Below are 17,468 nucleotides of genomic sequence, written 5' to 3'. Positions count from 1 at the left end.
GGCGTCCTTTATCTTTTGGTTTACTCTTTTCAGTATAAGGAACCAACCGTGCTAAGCTCAACACTTTTATTCTTCTTTACACAAAATAAACAACGAATTAGGGTTAGAAAAGGGGGCGTTGGTGAGAGAACGTTGGTTTGGTGATTGATAGACTCGGTTAACTTCGAATCGGAAGTTTGGCCGAGTCGTGACTCGGTTCGGACGATCCAGTCCGGGTCTTGTAAGACCCAACTTGCAATGCCAACAATCATGTCGCTGCCCAGGCCAGGGACAACTCTCTGTCCTCGTCTAAGTCTCAGTTTTAACCCTATCGCCAACTACAGTGAAAAGTATAGCGAGATTTATAAAAATCTGGCGAGAAATTGCCTGAAAGTTAAAAACGGCAATTTCTTGCGAGATTTATGAAAAAACTTAATTATTGTAATTTAAACGTGATATTTACGTTTTAAACAGCTATTTATTGTGAACAAAATGTGCATTTTTATTTTTAAATAAATTTTATTAATATTTTCTTATAAAAATATTTTTTATATTTTTTAATTAATATATTTTTTCCGAGATTTTGCCAAAAAAAATGCGAGATTTATGAAAAAATTTCAATTTCTTGCGAGTTTTTTGAAAAACGAGATTTTGCCCAAAAAAATGTTTGTCACTATGTCCCCAACCAAGATAAGAAGGAGGACTTTGTACTCCTATCTTACCCTAAATGTTCATACGTACTATGACTTTAAACCCAAAGTTAAGTATCATCTCACATCAACTTTCAATTGCTGGGGTTGGTTTAGTTGGCTTTTTGTAATTTATGGCATGATGGATTTTGTAGTAGAAAGTGGGTTTTAAGTAATCGGTGAACTTGACTGCACATGGGATAAGCTTTACTAGGGTTGGTTAAGCATAGACAGATGGACAACAGATGACAGTGTGATACTGCACACCAGAGACGATGTCAGTGCAATACTGCACATCAGAAATATATTAGAGGCCTACATGTGAATTACTTAAAAAGGTTCGGTAAAGACCTTCAGTTAAGTCTATCCTTTCTTCACCAAGTCTAACACTTTAATAACCTCTCTCTCTCTCTCTCTCTAACATGTAAGTTGAACAGTCCCTTAACATTTGCTCAATCCCCAAAGCCCTCTGTCAGCATGTCTTTGCATGTGGGCTCGTCTCGTAAGGATCCATCCTGTAGTTTTTCTGAGAGTGCATTGGGTTGAGAGTATTGACAAGCTGAATCCCGAGAATGCACAGGAGTCAATTGGAAAACCGTTATTCTGCCACGTGTTCAACATCATGGGCAAAAAGGAGAAGAAAGATAAAGTGCAATGTAATTGCACAATTTTATTGTGCTGCTGCACCTGATCACACTTCATCATTGATTGGGCCCCACAGATGACAGGCTGTATGTCAAGGACATGATCAAGTGCAACACCATACTAAAAACGTGCAATCACATTGCACCTGAACCTCCCTCCAAGAAAAGTATTACAAAAAAATTAAGGTGACTCATGAAAATGTATGCTGCAACCCCTCATACGTCAAAGACATTAGGGGTGGCAAAACCTGACACGACCCGCCAACCCGCCTCTTAGGCGGATTCGGGTTTGGAAAAAACGAACCCGTTTAATAAACGGGTCGACCCGCCTAACCCGTTTATTAAACAGGTCGGGTTCGTGTTAGGGGTATGCCAACCCGCCAATCCGTCTGACCCGTTTAATAAACGGGTTAGGTGGGTGGGTCAACCTGCCAACCCGCCAACCAGACCCGTCAACCCGACCCGCCAACCTGACCCGTGAACCTGAGAACCCGTTTACCCGACCCAACCCATTTATTAAATGGGTTGGCGGGTCGTGTCGGGTTACCCGTTTATTAAACGGGCCAGGTTCGTGTTTGCCACAGCCGACCCGTTTAATAAACAGGTCAGGTTCGGGTTGAGGTATGCTGACCCGCCAACCCGTCGGGTGGACCCGCCAACCCAACACGATTGCCACCCCTAAAAGACATTGATACCCAAGGTGGGCATCCCTTTGGTCTTAAACTATTTTCAGTGTAAACGGTATTAGAAGCAATGTTGTCAGTATCGGAATCGGACTTGTATCGGTTGATCAACTATGCAGGAATATTGGCTCAAACCGATACTCAAAGTGTATCGTTCTGAATCGGCTAAAAAAAATTACGTGTCAATCAGAACGTGACACATGGTAAAACCATCAAAATAATATTAAATTGTAAATTTAAGCTATTTTATATTTATTAAAAAATAACCAATTCAAGTCAATATCGAATCGATTTTCTGGCGATATCGGCCGATACTGACAACGTTGGCTAGAAGCACCTCTAGCGATAAATCTTGTCAGAGGAGCCTTGGATGTTGTTCATCCATAAGATGAACGACAACCCAAACACCACCATTTTTCGTTATTTTTCATCCGTTTCATTTTTTTTTTTGTTTCAGTTCGTTTACAAGATGAATGGCTTTCAAAATTTTTGTGAGACCATATGAGAGGTAAACTATCCAACCTCAGTGTTTGGGTTGCCGTTCATCACATGGATGAACGGCATTCAAGGCACCTCTGACAGAAAGAGGTGCCTCCGACTAGATCCTGTCTGATTCCGGTGTTGGATTGGTCAGAAGCTGTCAGCATCACACCGGTCATCCTGATGGGTACTACCTGCTGGTAATCCAATGCTAGAATGTTACCTGAAAATTCTACTGCATCATGATTGCGGTACCTTGTATACTAAACATTTTCCGGTATTCAAATTCATGTAGTTATATGAAGTCTCATCAAATGGCCATGAAATTTGCAACCTGAACCCAGACCCAAGGGGTTTGGCGTAGTAGGATGGGGCCTTAGGCCGTTTGATGGGCAGCCTAGGTTCAAATCCCATGGGTGTCACTTTATTGCATAAGCGGAAGCTTGACGACTTTCTGGGGTCGAGGAGTAAGCCCTCAGAATTTTATGTTGACAGGACAGCGACCGTAAATACGACAGGCCGAGCCAGCGCGGTTAGGCTTCTACGGCTAGGGCAGTTTCTCGGAGTAAAAAAATTGCAACCTGAACCTAGCCAAACCCAGCTAGGAAGGATCAGGTGCAATACGTTTGCAGACTTTTAGTGTGCTGCTGCACCTGACCACCAACCATCTCTCGAATACAATTATACAACCTGTCAGCTGTGAGGCCGAACAGCATGGTGGGTGATCAAGTACAGCAGCACACCAAAAATGCACAGTCACATTGCACCTAATCTGCTCTCAAGTCCAGCAAACCTACCGAAGCTGGCTGAGTGAAACCGTTGCATGAGCTAAATCCAAGTGCGACAGCAGCAGCACCTCATTGCATGTGCATTAAGTGATCGATATTCCCACATGTGGTCAATAGATCGGTCAGACCCTGCACAATGTCAACGCATGCATGCCTGTGTCAAATCCAACCTCGCCAAAGGGCTTAGCCAGGTCTGAGTCTAATTTGGGTTGGGTTGCCAGATTCACTTGAAAGAGCGGATTGACTGGGTTGGGCCAGCTGGGCCCAAGTCTTATGTTAGATGAGCCTAAGACTGATCAGTTGGGGATATAATAAGCCAGGTTAGGGCTCAAAATGCTGGCTCAAACCTAGCCCAAATGAGTCGGTCTGCCTGTGGCCTACTGTCTTCCTCACGTATTGTCCATGACTCCACATTGCTCACGGCACACGAGTATGTTGTGTAAGTTGCTCTACGTGAGTTATGAGGTTTCTTCTTTAGTCTCGGCTCGGGTTCATTACTCGAATAAGAATAATTTGGATAAGTTTTATTTTTCATAAAAATGATCATATGACAAAAATAAAATGTTTTCCAAAATGCCTCATGATTTTTAAAATCTGCCTCATGTTCAAATTTACAAATGTCTATTTTTTTAGGATCATTTTACCCTTTGTACGAGCAAACCTTCTAAAGTTCGCTAGATATATTGGTACACACTCTAGATATTATAAACTCTCACTAAAAGGTAGATTCATAGATTTTTTCGCGTACCTCCAAGAATTCGCATAATCAAATCTGCAAACTTGATGTAATTGAAACTTGTCAAAACTTTATAAATATTCTACTAAAATTGCATATATAGTATGAAATTCACATAACCAAATATTCGAACTTCTTGTAACTAAAATTGATCGTAACTTCGCAAATATTTTACTAATTTTGCATATATAATACAAAGTTCGCATAACTAAATTTATGAGCTTCTAGCAACTGAAACTAGTTGTAACTTTACAAATATTTTAATAAATTAATATATATAGTACAAAGTTTGCATAACCAAATATGTGAACTCATAACTAAAATATGTCAAAACTTTACAAATATTCAATTAAATTCACATATATAATAAAAACTTTGCATAACCAAATCAGTGAATTTTCTGTAATTAAAATCTATCGCAAATTCACAAATATTCTACTAAATTTGCATATATATAAATTACGAAGTTTATATAACTAAAATTTTGAACTTGCTTTAACTGAAACTTGTCGTAACTTCGTAAATATTCTACCAAATTTACATATATAGTATGAGTTCATATAACCAAATTCATAAAACTTCTTGTAATTGTAACCTATTGTAACTTTGCAAATATTTCACTAAATTTATATATACAGTACAAAGTCCGCATAACCAAATTCATGAATTTTTTGTAACGGAAACTTGTCGAAACTTTATAAATATTCCACTAAATTCATATATATAATATGAAGTTCACATAACTAAATTTGTGAACTTCTTATAATTGAAACATGTTGTAACATCACAAATATTTTACTAAATTTGTATATATGATACGAAATTCGCATAACTAAATTTATAAAGTTCTTGTAATTGAAATTGTAACATCGCAAATATTTCATGCATGGATAACTTGAAAACCATGCAAAGTAACAAGCACATGGCATTGTTTCAAAAAATAACTGATTCACGTCAGTGTTTTAAAAAATAACTAAGTCAACCTTTAAAGATGTGCTTAATGAAAAAACACATCATTGATGATTCTAAAAAACTTGTCATCGTCGATGAAGTGTTGTTGGTGAAGTATGCCGATAATTCGTCGAAAATATTTGCCAAAGTTTTGTCAGTGGAAAGGTCATTGGGAACTAAAACAAAATCCTAGTTTATGTGAAAATGGCCCTAGGTTGCAGAGAAGGGGTTTTAAAAAGGAAGTGTTGCATTTAATGCTCGTACAAAATTTCACATAAGAAAGAGAATTCTGCAAAGTTTTTGCTCCTAACATTTGCGAAATTTTGCAAAGTCTGCAAATTAGTCAGCAATTTCACATAAACATAGCACAATTGCAATAAAAAAATTAAACTCATACAATATAAGAGAATTTAGTGAAATATTTACGATATTACGATTTAAGTTACAGAAAGTTCATAAATTTAGTTATGTGAACTTCATATTATATATGTGAATTTAGCAAAATAGTTGTGATTTCAGTTACAAGAAGTTTATGAATTTAATTATACGAACTTTGTACTATATATGTGCATTTAGTGAAATATTTGTGATGTTACTAAATGTTTTAGTTATAGAAAGTTTACGAATTTAGTTATACGAATTTTATATTAAATATACAAATTTAGTAAAATATTTATGAAATTACGACACATTTCAGTTACAGAAAGTTTGCGAATTTAGTTATGCGAACTTTGTATTATATATCTGAATTTAGTGAAATATTTATGAAGTTACGATGGGTTTTGATTATAGAAAGTTCTCAAATTTGGTTATGCAAACTTTGTATTTTATATGTGAATTGAATAAAATATTTGAAAAGTTACGACATGTTTCAGTTACAAAAGGTTTGCAAATTGAGTTATGCAAACTTTATACTATATATGCAAATTTAGTAGAATATTTGTGAAGTTTCGATAGCTTTCAGTTACAAAAAGTTCAAAGATTTGGTTATAAGAACTTTGTATTATATATGCAAATTTAGTGAAATATTTATAAAGTTTTGACAAGTTTGAGTTGCAGGAAATTATTTGATTGTGCAGATTTTGTAAAGTACAAAAAATACATGTGAATCTACTTTTTAGTGAAAGTTTGTGATACATGAAGAGTGTCTCGATATATCGCCCGAAATTTAGGAGTTTCACTCAGGTGACGGGTAAAATGGTCTTAAAGAAATCAAACTTATGATTTCGAAATTTGTGAGGCATTTCGAGAAATGTATCATTTTTGTCGTACACTAGAATATTTTTTTGTTCATTTTTTGCATAGGGATTCTAGTTATAACACGGTTCTTTTGATCATAAGCTGAAATTTTTACGGAGGAACTAAAAGTTTCAATTCCTTGTGGTTTAAGTATCTTCTTTGTGACTACATATTTCAATTCTATTGTGCACTTTCTTTCAAAAAGGAGTGTTATTCTCTTCTTCTTTATCCGGATAAAAAGGGTGCTTGATACCCAAAAAGAGACATAAGTATGCAAAAAGACAGAGCATAATTTATTTACTGCATATGGTGCTTAGAATCTAGCAGATAACAGGCCTGATGAATGAGCAAAACCTGAGATTTTTGTGTGAATGATGCTTTAAAATAAACCATTATAAAGAAACGACGATGCACATTAGATTAGATTTCTTTGTGTTGACAGGTTATTTGATAGGTAGCTTGGTGAATTCATGATTATGAATCATTCTATTTAGCACCGTGAGAAATGCTACGTAGAGAAATGAAGCCACTTTTCATGTACGAAAAGGAAGAAGAAAAAGTCATTCAGAGCATCATGCTACTTTCATTTTTCTTTATCGCAAGGAACCCATCAGGATCGTACTAGGGCTATCATTGAATTGGATTTTATATTCAACCAAATTCGTTTCGGCTAAATTTGTTTAGCCAAACCTGCATCCAATTATAATGGGATGCAGATATGGTTTTGATTTTTTTGCTGTTGAATCCGACAAATATCTGAATTTGACAGATATTCAAATCTGTTTACACAAAAAAGACTGAATCTGGTACGAGCTTTTCATCATCGGAATTCAAATCCAATTAGCCAACATCTCATTAGTATAATATAGTATTGGTCACATCTAATCCGAATGTGAACCATTTATATACCTAGATCGTATCCTAATTGGCCCCCGCCGTGCAGTGGTAAAAAACTCTGAGAGAATGGATTTATGTTTTTAAACAGTAGTCAAAAATTAGAATTTGGAAAACTGAGATCTCAAGATCAGAGGCACGTTTTTTTAAGATTACTATCTTTAAAACTTCAATCACCTCACTTTCGAATTTTCGAAGATGAAAAAGGGTTTGTTAGATCACGAGCAAAAAAAAAAAAATGTAAACCAGTTATATACCTAGAGATTGAGTTCCCATGATATAATTAGGCTTGGGCCTCAAGCGCATTACTACTTAGTAAACCTCTTCCGCAAGTAAACTTGGCAAGCCAAATCAAGAGCAAAAAAAAGAAGAAAAACTTGAAAAAAAAAATTTGATGAAGCAAAAACCGAAAATGAAGAGATTTATAGACTTTTGGAAGGCCAATAAAGTTTTTTGTGATAAATGAAATTAAAGACCATAAATTCAATGATTTTAAAATTGGACAAAAATGATCCTAAACAATCACTCACTTTTGACCAATGGTCAAAAACCTCCAAAATCGTCCAAGCTAAACCGTTCGATAAAATAGAAAGTCAAAGACAACTTGATCAAAAGTTAAGATCAAAGTGGACCTTGGTGCCGTTATGAAATGCAAAGTGCATAATTAAAATGTCACATTGTGCCTCAAGCGCACGTGCACCATCAAAATGTCATATTGTGCCTCAAGCACACGTGCATAAAGTGCACCATCAAATTGTCACATTGTGGCTGTAGCCCAGTCCTGCCTCCCCAAACAGTTAATTTTTTTTTTTTTAAAAGCCCAGTCCTAGCCCTGCCCTGATTCCATATGAAATAGATTTTTATCCATTTTTTAGTCCAGCACAGTCCTAGCCCAGTCCTTACTGCAGCAAATAGTTTGATTTGTCCATATGAAATAGATTTTTATTAATAATTATAGCCATTTTTTATTTTATCTCAAAAAAAAATTTTTTCGGGGGCGCTGCCCCCGAACCCCCAACTATCACACAAATAATTTTTTTTTCTACACCCCTGTTTGCCCCCCCTCACATGAATCCTAGCTACGCCCCTGCATGCATGTACACCAATAATGGCATTCATTCCTACGCAAAGTGTAGCAATGTTCGCAAATCACTATAAGGTTTACCAAAGTAAAGAATTGACAACAAAAACTCTATTTAAACCACCTAAAAAATCTCTCTTATATATGGAATTAAACATTTTCAATTTCAAAGCTCATATTGTAGAAGCAATAAAGCATCAGAACTTTACAAAATAAAGTATATTTTGAGAGAATGGTGTAGTTCCCAACGAAAATCAAAATCTTGACGTTCCGGGCAGGGCATTCATTCTAAAGCTTGGCTAGCTAACTGGGAGACCCACAGGAGCTATGATTCATACTATTTTAATAACAAAGGAAAAAAGCTCCTATTTGATCATCAGCTTGGTTATTAATGCACGCTAATCATGAGTTAGCTGCAGTGTTGTCAGTATCGGTGCTTATCATATCGACTAGAAAATCCATATGATACTGACCTGAATGAGCTATTTTTTTAATAAATGTAAAAAATATCTTAAAATAAAATTTTAATATTATTTTACTGGCTTTTAACACGTGTCACATTCTGATTGACACAATAGTTTTTAATTATTTTTTAGCCAATTCAGAAAGATTCACTTCAGAATCGGTATAGTTTGCCAAACCATACATGTCTGATTCCGATACTGACAATATTACTAGCACCCACTAACCAACGGGGGGGCCACTTGTCTGGTAGGAGCAGGTAGTGCACGTCACCTTATGTTGGGATGTTGCATGTTCAAAGCCCAATGGTATAGTTGTATAACGGGTAAGGGTCTGCCTATCCAAAAAAAAATATCTACAGTAACTACTGACTTGATTAGCGAAATTTTGCTAGAGCATCTGTATGACATAGTGACAAAAGTTTAAAACGGCAAAAATATAGGAAGCCAAAAACTCACAAAAATTTGATTTTTTTTTAAAATCATCTTGGAAATAAAAAAGTAAATTAAAAATATAAAAATAAATTTTTTTAATGAAATATAAATAAAAATATTTTTAAAAACACATGGTTTTTTCATGATAAATAGCTGATAAAAACATAAATATAGCGTTTAAAATGTGATATTTATGTTTTTGTTGAAAAAATCAAGAGAAATTATTGTTTTTAACTTTCATTATTTCTCACAATATTTTTGTTAGATTTTTCATAAATCTAGCAAGATTTGTCACTATGCTGTATGATAATTAAATCAACCGGGCTCCGCTTTTCTAGGAGCAGCTAGCGCACGCCACCTTGTGTTGGGACATTGCAGGTTCAAAACCCAATGGAATATCACTACAAGAAAATACGTTGTTAGCGACAGACGTTAGCGACGGAAAGATTCTGTCGCTAGTTAGCGACAGAAAGATTCCGTCGCTAGTTAGAGACGGATTAGCGAGCAACAAATATTCATCGCTATAATTAATGAATCTTATGAAAATAGCGACAGAAGATAGTCCGTCGCTAATTAGCGACGGACTAGGCGACAGACTGTTTTGTCGTTACGATCACACCATTTACCGACGACGTTAGCGACGGAATCTAGTGCGTCGCTATTTAGCGACGGATGTGGCGACAGAATATAATCCGCCGCTATTTTCGTAAATTTGATTTTATGTTGGCTTAGCGACGAAAATAATCCGTCGCTAACTTTCGAATAACCCTAATCCCAGGCAGCTTTTTCTTTTCTTCTTTCGCTGCTCCTGCCGTTCGCTGCTCCTGCCGTTCGCCGCTCCCGCCGTTCGCCGGTCCCGCTCCCGCCGTTCGTCGGTCCCACCGTCCGCCGGTCCCAACGTTCGCCGCCCGGAGAAAGGTAAAGGACGCCCGACGCCCCCATGCCGTTTCCGGCAGGGGATTAACGCCCTCCCGGTTCCGGCAGAGGGTTAACCCCCTCCCGGTTCACGCACGGGGTTAACCCCCTGCCGTTTCCGGCAGGGGGTTAACCCCATTTTTCACGCAGGGGGTTAACCCCCGTTTTCACGCAGGGGGTTAACCCCCTGCCGTTTCCGGCAGGGGGTTAACCCCCTTCCGGTTCACGCAGGGGGTTAACCCCCTGCCGAAAAACGCAAGGGATTAACCCCCTGCGTCCCCTGCCATTTCCGGCAGGGGGTTAACCCCCATTTTCACGCAAGGGGTTAACCCCCTGCCATTTCCGGCAGGGGGTTAACCCCCTCCCGGTTCACGCAGGGGGTTAACCCCCTGCCGAAAAACGCAAGGGATTAACCCCCTGCGTCCCCTGCCGTTTCCGGCAGGGGGTTAACCCCCTCCCGTTTCCGACAGGGGGTTAACCCCCATTTTCATGCAGGGGGTTAACCCCCTGCCGTTTCCGGCAGGGGTTTAACCCTCGTTTTCACGCAGAGGGTTAACCCTCTGCCGTTTCCGGCTGGGGGTTAACCCCCTCCCGGTTCACACAGGGGGTTAACCCCCTGCCGTTTCCGGCAGGGGGTTAACCCCTTCCGGTTCACGCAAGGGGTTAACCCCCTGCCGGAAAATGCAAGGGATTAACCCCTTGCGTCCCCTGCCATTTTCGGCAGGGGGTTAACCCCCTTCCGGAAAATGAAGGGGGGTTAACCCCCGCGTTTTCCGACAGGGGGTTAACCCCCACGTTTTCCGACAGGGGGTTAACCCCCTGCGTTTCTTGCAGAGGGCTAACCTCCTGCATTTTTTACTGCCTAAGAACACATATGATCATATTATAATCACATATTCAGTTTTTTGACTGCCTTAGCACACATATGAGCATGCTATAATAACATATAGAGTTTTTTATTGCCTTAGAGCACATATGAGTATGCTATAATAACATATAGAGTTTTTTTATTGCCTTATAGCACATATGAGCATGCTATAATCACATATAAAGTTTTTTTATTGCCTTATAGCACATATGAGCATGCTATAATAACATATAGAGTTTTTTTATTGCCTTATAACACATATAAGCATGCTATAATCACATATAAAGTTTTTTTATTGCCTTATAGCACATATAAGCATGCTATAATCACATATAAAGTTTTTTTGCCTGCCTTAGAACACATATGAGCATAATTGAATCACATATATAACTTTTTGCCTGCCTTAGAGCACATATGTGCATAATAGAATCACATATAAAGTTTTTTGCCTGCCATAGAGCACATATGAGCATGCTATAATAACATATAGAGTTTTTTTATTGCCTTAGAGCACATATGAGCATGCTATAATCACATATAAAGTTTTTTTGCCTGCCTTAGAACACATATGAGCATAATCGAATCACATATATAACTTTTTGCCTGCCTTAGAGCACATATGAGCATGATAGAATCACATATAGAGTTTTTTGCCTGCCTTAGAGCACATATGAGCATGCTATAATAACATATAGAGTTTTTTTATTGCCTTAGACCACATATGAGCATGCTATAATCACATATAAATTTTTTTGCCTGCCTTGGAGCACATATGAGTATGTTATAATCACATATTCAGTTTTTTGACTGCCTAAGAACACATATGAGCATGATAGAATCACATATAAAGTTTTTTTGACTGCATTAGAACACATATGAGCATGCTATAATCACATATTCAGTTTTTTGACTGCCTAAGAACACATATGAGCATATTATAATCACATATTCAATTTTTTGACTGCCTTAGCACACATATGAGCATGCACAAATCACATATAGAGTTTTTTTACTGCCTTAGAACATATATGAACATGCTATATATCATTTATGATAGAATCACATATAAATTTTTTTGCTTTGCCTGTCTTAGAGCACATATGAGCATGCTATAATCACATATTCAATTTTTTGACTGCCTTAGCACACATACGAGCATGATCGAATCACATATATAGTTTTTTGCCTGCCTTAAAGCACATCTGAGCATGGTAGAATCACATATAGAGTTTTTCTAGATGCCTTAGAACACATATGAACATGCTATAATCACATATTCAATTTTTTTACTGCCTTAGCACACATATGAGCATGATAGAATCACATATATATATATATATAACTTTTTGTCTGCCTTAGAGCACATATGAGCATGATAGAATCTCATATAGAGTTTTTTTATTGCCTTAGATCACACATGAGCACATGATAGAATCACATATAGTGTGTAATTTATTTCATTATATTTTGTTTATCAATACTGATTGTTCTTTTCTTGTGTAGGCTGCTAGCGATAATCAACGTAGTGGAGCTGAAGTGACAGATAAAAACAATGAACAAGAAGACGCACAAAATCTTGGCGATGATTAGAGAACTGTGTTGAAGAAGTTCTATTTTTTTATGTTTCCTAATTGTAATTGTTGAATTGTAAATAATTAAACTTGTTAATTTTAAGGTGGAACGATTAATTATTGTAGATTCTTGTTATATGAAATTTTTTGTTTGGTTTGTTTTTTATTTACAGGAAATATAAATTGTACAGGAAATATAAATTGTACAGTTCTCGGTATTTAATTTTCAAATAAATTTTTTTAATTTTTTTTTCGTGTTTGCGACGGAACCATCCGTTGCTATTCATATAAATCTAGCGATGGCATAGCGACGGAAGTAAATCCGTCGCCAAGTCGTGGTCGCCGTTTAGTACCGGCGGATTGGCGACGGAATATAGCGCTCGTTAGTCCATCACAATTAGCGACGGACCTGGCGACGGAATAATTCCGTCGCTAGTTAGCGTCGAAATATTCGCGACGTAAGCATACAGTCGCTAATCCGTCGCTAACATGTGTAGCGACGGAATGTGGTCGTCGCTAATCTACTGCTTTGTTGTAGTGTATGTATAAGTGGTAAGGGGTCAGCCTAATCCCACCTTGGGCGCATTATTGGAGTTACCTGTGGCACAGAGTAAGGATCCCATCATTTGACATAGGATGGGCTAAACTCAATCCTACTGGTCCAATCAATGGTTAGGATTGGTCTATATTTTCATCTGGATGTGGACTGATTCTAGCCATCCAGATGCTTCAGCTGGAAGGCTAGGATCAACATAGGATGGAGACCATCCTATGCCAAAGGATGGGATCCTTTTTGATAGGCAGCTTGATGCTTCAAGACTGCGGACAAGGAAAAGTTGGTTGCTGATATTCTGAAGCAAAGCTGCTGTGCTGAACCTGCATATGGGATGGGCGAGAGTACAATCTTGAAGAAGTCCTCGCAAGGAATAGTGGTAGAGTTGATTTGTAAAGATTCCAAAGTTTAGCATTCACTTCTAACACGCCTGCACTATCAGGTTGTTGCACTATTGTGACCATATATCGTTTTTCCAATAGCCTATATATATATATATATATATATATATATATATATATATATATATAGGTGAAAATAGCTAAAAAAAAGAAAGAAAAAGAAAAAAAATTGGCTTTTTGTCCAAGATGAGAATTCTGAAAAATCAAATTCACCCTTGCTTTTTAATAGTAGAAGGATTTTCTTGTGTCATCGATCAAAAGATTTGAATCACATTTCCACAATATTTTAAACATCCAAACCGATTGGCTCTACATGGTCAATCTAGTTGCGATAGAGCGAAAGGGAGATAGGACAGTTAGTATGGATCCTCTTAGATTACCTTAATTCTATTTATTGGTCGATGCCATTATCGTTTCGGAATTGGAGCGGTAGAAATGAAATGGAAGTCGGGGGTGGAGAGAGAGAGAGAGAGAAAACGCAATGATGCTACTTTCCGTCAAATTCCGGTCATCCTTAACAATCTTGTCCATAAAATCTTGGTTGATGTATACGCGATTCTACGTATGCATCTTAGAGACCTCTCCTTCCGTCTGAACAATCGGTGGTTCCTTCTTTTCCAGAGGATCTTGGTTGAGCTTAGCTTTGTTGTTTGTTGCTAGCTGGCTGTAGTTTCTTTTTCTTTTACTTTTGCTTTTGTTTTTCTATATCTTAGTTTTGTTTTCTATTTTGTTGGGTTCATGAGTTCAACATTTTGTTGATCATGTGTGATAATGTTGATCCTCTTTCGGCTCTCTCTCTCTCTCTCATGAACATAATATTACTATGGCAACAAATGATATTTGTAGATCATCCTAATCTTAACTTGGCTCATCCATCATCATAATATTATTAGTGTACAAGGGAAGGATTATAATCGATTGCAAAGTTTCAGCTCTCTCTCTCTCATGTAAAGTCTTTTCACTCACGATGACAAATGTGAAAACATAGCCAAATATTTGGTCAGCAGCAAGCCTCAACTAGACTTTTATAGTAAATATGTTATTAAATAAGTTAGTAGAGGATGTAGAACAAATACGGAATCGGTCGCTGAGATTGTAAACGTGGTCACATATTGTAGTTGTGATGGACGTTGTCCAACTGTCTGGGCATGGAAAGACCGAAAAACCATCAATGACTATCTTTCCGTTTACACCCCCACACAAAACGGGTTGAGATCAGGTGATATTGAAAATCACCACCAATTGTGATATTTCCAATATCCACCCTCATTATGGTGGTACGAGCACCACGATGAGGAGCTTTTTTAAGGCTCCCTCAAGGGCATTTTCGTACCACTCAGGCATTTTGGTGGTACTGAGATATCCCTACAGGATGTGTGGTGATAGTAGCCTAGTGGTGATCCCAAGTTCCCAACCCACAAAAAACCTTATAGGCTGAATTTTGTTCCACCCTAATTACATGAGAATTTTGTTAGAGGAATTCATATCATATGGGACAGAAGTCATGACACAGTCTACTATCAATTAGTTGACAATTTAAAATTGTTCTTTAGGGGAGACAACAGGTTGGGCATGGACAGGATCCAAGCATGATACAGTCCAAACCAACAATTATGTATCGTTTGATGGGTTTAGATCTAGGTCCACTGGTCCACATTGGATGCTTGGGAGATCTCACTTAAAAATCCATTTCTAATCCTAAAGAAAAATGTATATGCCAATACTCTAAACCTTGCTCACCTTGCTCTCACCTTGAGGGAGCTCCTATTTTGGACATGCCAACACCAAGTTCATTCTAACCAACACTTGGGCCTCCTTGACCTAAACCAAACTCACTAGGTCTATTTTGGCAGATCCAAAAGTCTGTTGGGAATTGGGTTAGAACCAGATCAGGCTGGTAAACCTTATCCAAATGTCAATTCAAGCTCTTATCATCGTATTCTTTAGTTTTTTTTATACTATTATCTTCAAAGTTATGGTGATAATCTTCATCATCATCATCTTCTTCTTCTTTGTCAAATACATCAGCAGCACCTGCAGTCCCACCATCAATCATCGTCTTCACCTCTCTCACCAACTTATATACATAAACCGTGATAGCCCCATCATCAAACTTATTTTTCTCAATAATAAAGTGTAGCATTATTTATTATCTCATCATCATCACCACCACCATTATTTTCATTAACTTTTTTTTATCACCAGTCATCAGGTTTAAATAAGGATGTAGATGAATTGGACTTTATCTGATATCCGATAGATTCCGTTTAGTTGCATTTGGTAAGCAAAAACCACATTCAATTACAATCTGATGCAGATATGGTTTTGATTTTTTGCTATAGAATCCAATAAATATCCGAATTTGTTGAATATTCAAATCTGTTTACATGTAAGAAAGCGAATCTGGCATGAGCTTTTAACCATCAGAATCTGAATTTGAATTCAAATCCGTTTTGCCAACATCCTATTAGTTCGAATAAGGTATTGGCCAGATCTGATCCGAATATGAATTCAAACTCGAATACATTTAGCCAACATTCGATTAGTCGAATAAGGTATTGGTCACATCCGATCTGATTCTGAATTCAAACTCAAATCCGTTTAGCCAACATTCGATTAGTCGAATAAGGTATTGGCTACATCTGATCTAGATCCGAATCCAAATCCAAATTAAAACTCTTTAGCCAACATCACATTAGTCGAATATGGTATTGACTACATCCTATCTGAATCCAAAACATTTACATCCCAAGGTTGAAACCTGAGAGAGAGAGAAAGAGAGAGAGAGAGATCCACATAATTAATCAAGGTGGTTTGAACTTTGAAAGATCAAGTGGCCAATAGATAGGCAACTTTGCCAAGTTAATGATGTACAGTAATTTGAAATTGCTAGGTAGCCGGCCACATTTCGTGACAAGCAAGGTGTTTTTTTTTTGGATATATAAGCGGAAGAAACCACACCCGGCACAAAGACCGGTAGGGATGGTTTAGCCTGCCATACCTACGGTCATCGTGCCAGCAGCGTAACACTCTCAGGCTAAGACCCCTGCCGATGGGGCTTATGCTACTCATTTGAATTAGCGACACACATGAGAAAAGAACCTTAACTGCCCGTCAAGCAGCCAAGACCCCACCCCACTACACCAATCCCCCTTGAGCAAGCAAAGTGCTGGGTTGTTATTGAATTCTTGTATTTGGTTGCCTAGTTTGAAATTTATATTGACTCAATTTGGAGAAAATTTTCTCATTATAGAGGCCGTTAAGTGGCATATATATATATATATATATATATATATATATATATATATGTGGTAATCTCTTAGGTGGGCACCAATTGAAGGGCATCAAGTTGTGAAAGACTTGGGCAGCTTAATGCCTTAAAGCCACCGACCAAAAAAGCTATCGATCGGCAGTTCGTGGTTGAGAAAAAGATTGATTAATCTCATAATACATGAGAAAATTGACTTCCCTATGATTCCAATGAGATAGTCACTTGGCGACTTGACCTTTTGACTCTGCCACAAACAAGTCGTCACCATCTGTAAGAGCCTTTGGTGTAATTAGTGTCAGATGAAGAAGAGCATAAAATTTGCTCTTCGACTACCTCCACAATTTTCTGCTACCAGTATCACAACATCACCACCTCAACCATCAATGTCATCATTTTTTTTTTACACAACCTCAAGAAGCCGCACCTGGTACGCAGACCTGATTGTGCTGGATCAGCCTGCCATACTTATGGCCATCCTGCCATCGACACAAAACTGAAAACTCCAATGCTAGGATCTTTGCCATTGAGGCTTATGTTAGGCATCAGTTTGCGCAAAGGAGAGACGCCCCATGAAATTCGAACATTTACAGTGTCTAGCAGCCGAGGCCCCCACCCCACCACGCCAACCCCCATGGGGCTACCATCATTAATTGTCATCGTCCCCTTTACATCATTATGTCAAACACCATCCACTATATATTTTAGCAGGTCTGAAAATTAGGATTGTCAATGGGTCGGGTTTGGTTCGGACTCGTGAAGTCAGACTTGGACCAGATTTTCGAGTATGATATCGGGTCCAGACTTGGGTTTAATCGGGTCCACTATAAGA

Source organism: Nuphar pumila, chromosome 12, assembly GCF_984573655.1.
Source record: "Nuphar pumila chromosome 12, dmNupPumi1.hap1.1, whole genome shotgun sequence".
Taxonomy (NCBI): domain Eukaryota; kingdom Viridiplantae; phylum Streptophyta; class Magnoliopsida; order Nymphaeales; family Nymphaeaceae; genus Nuphar; species Nuphar pumila.
This window is presented reverse-complemented; position numbering follows the sequence as displayed.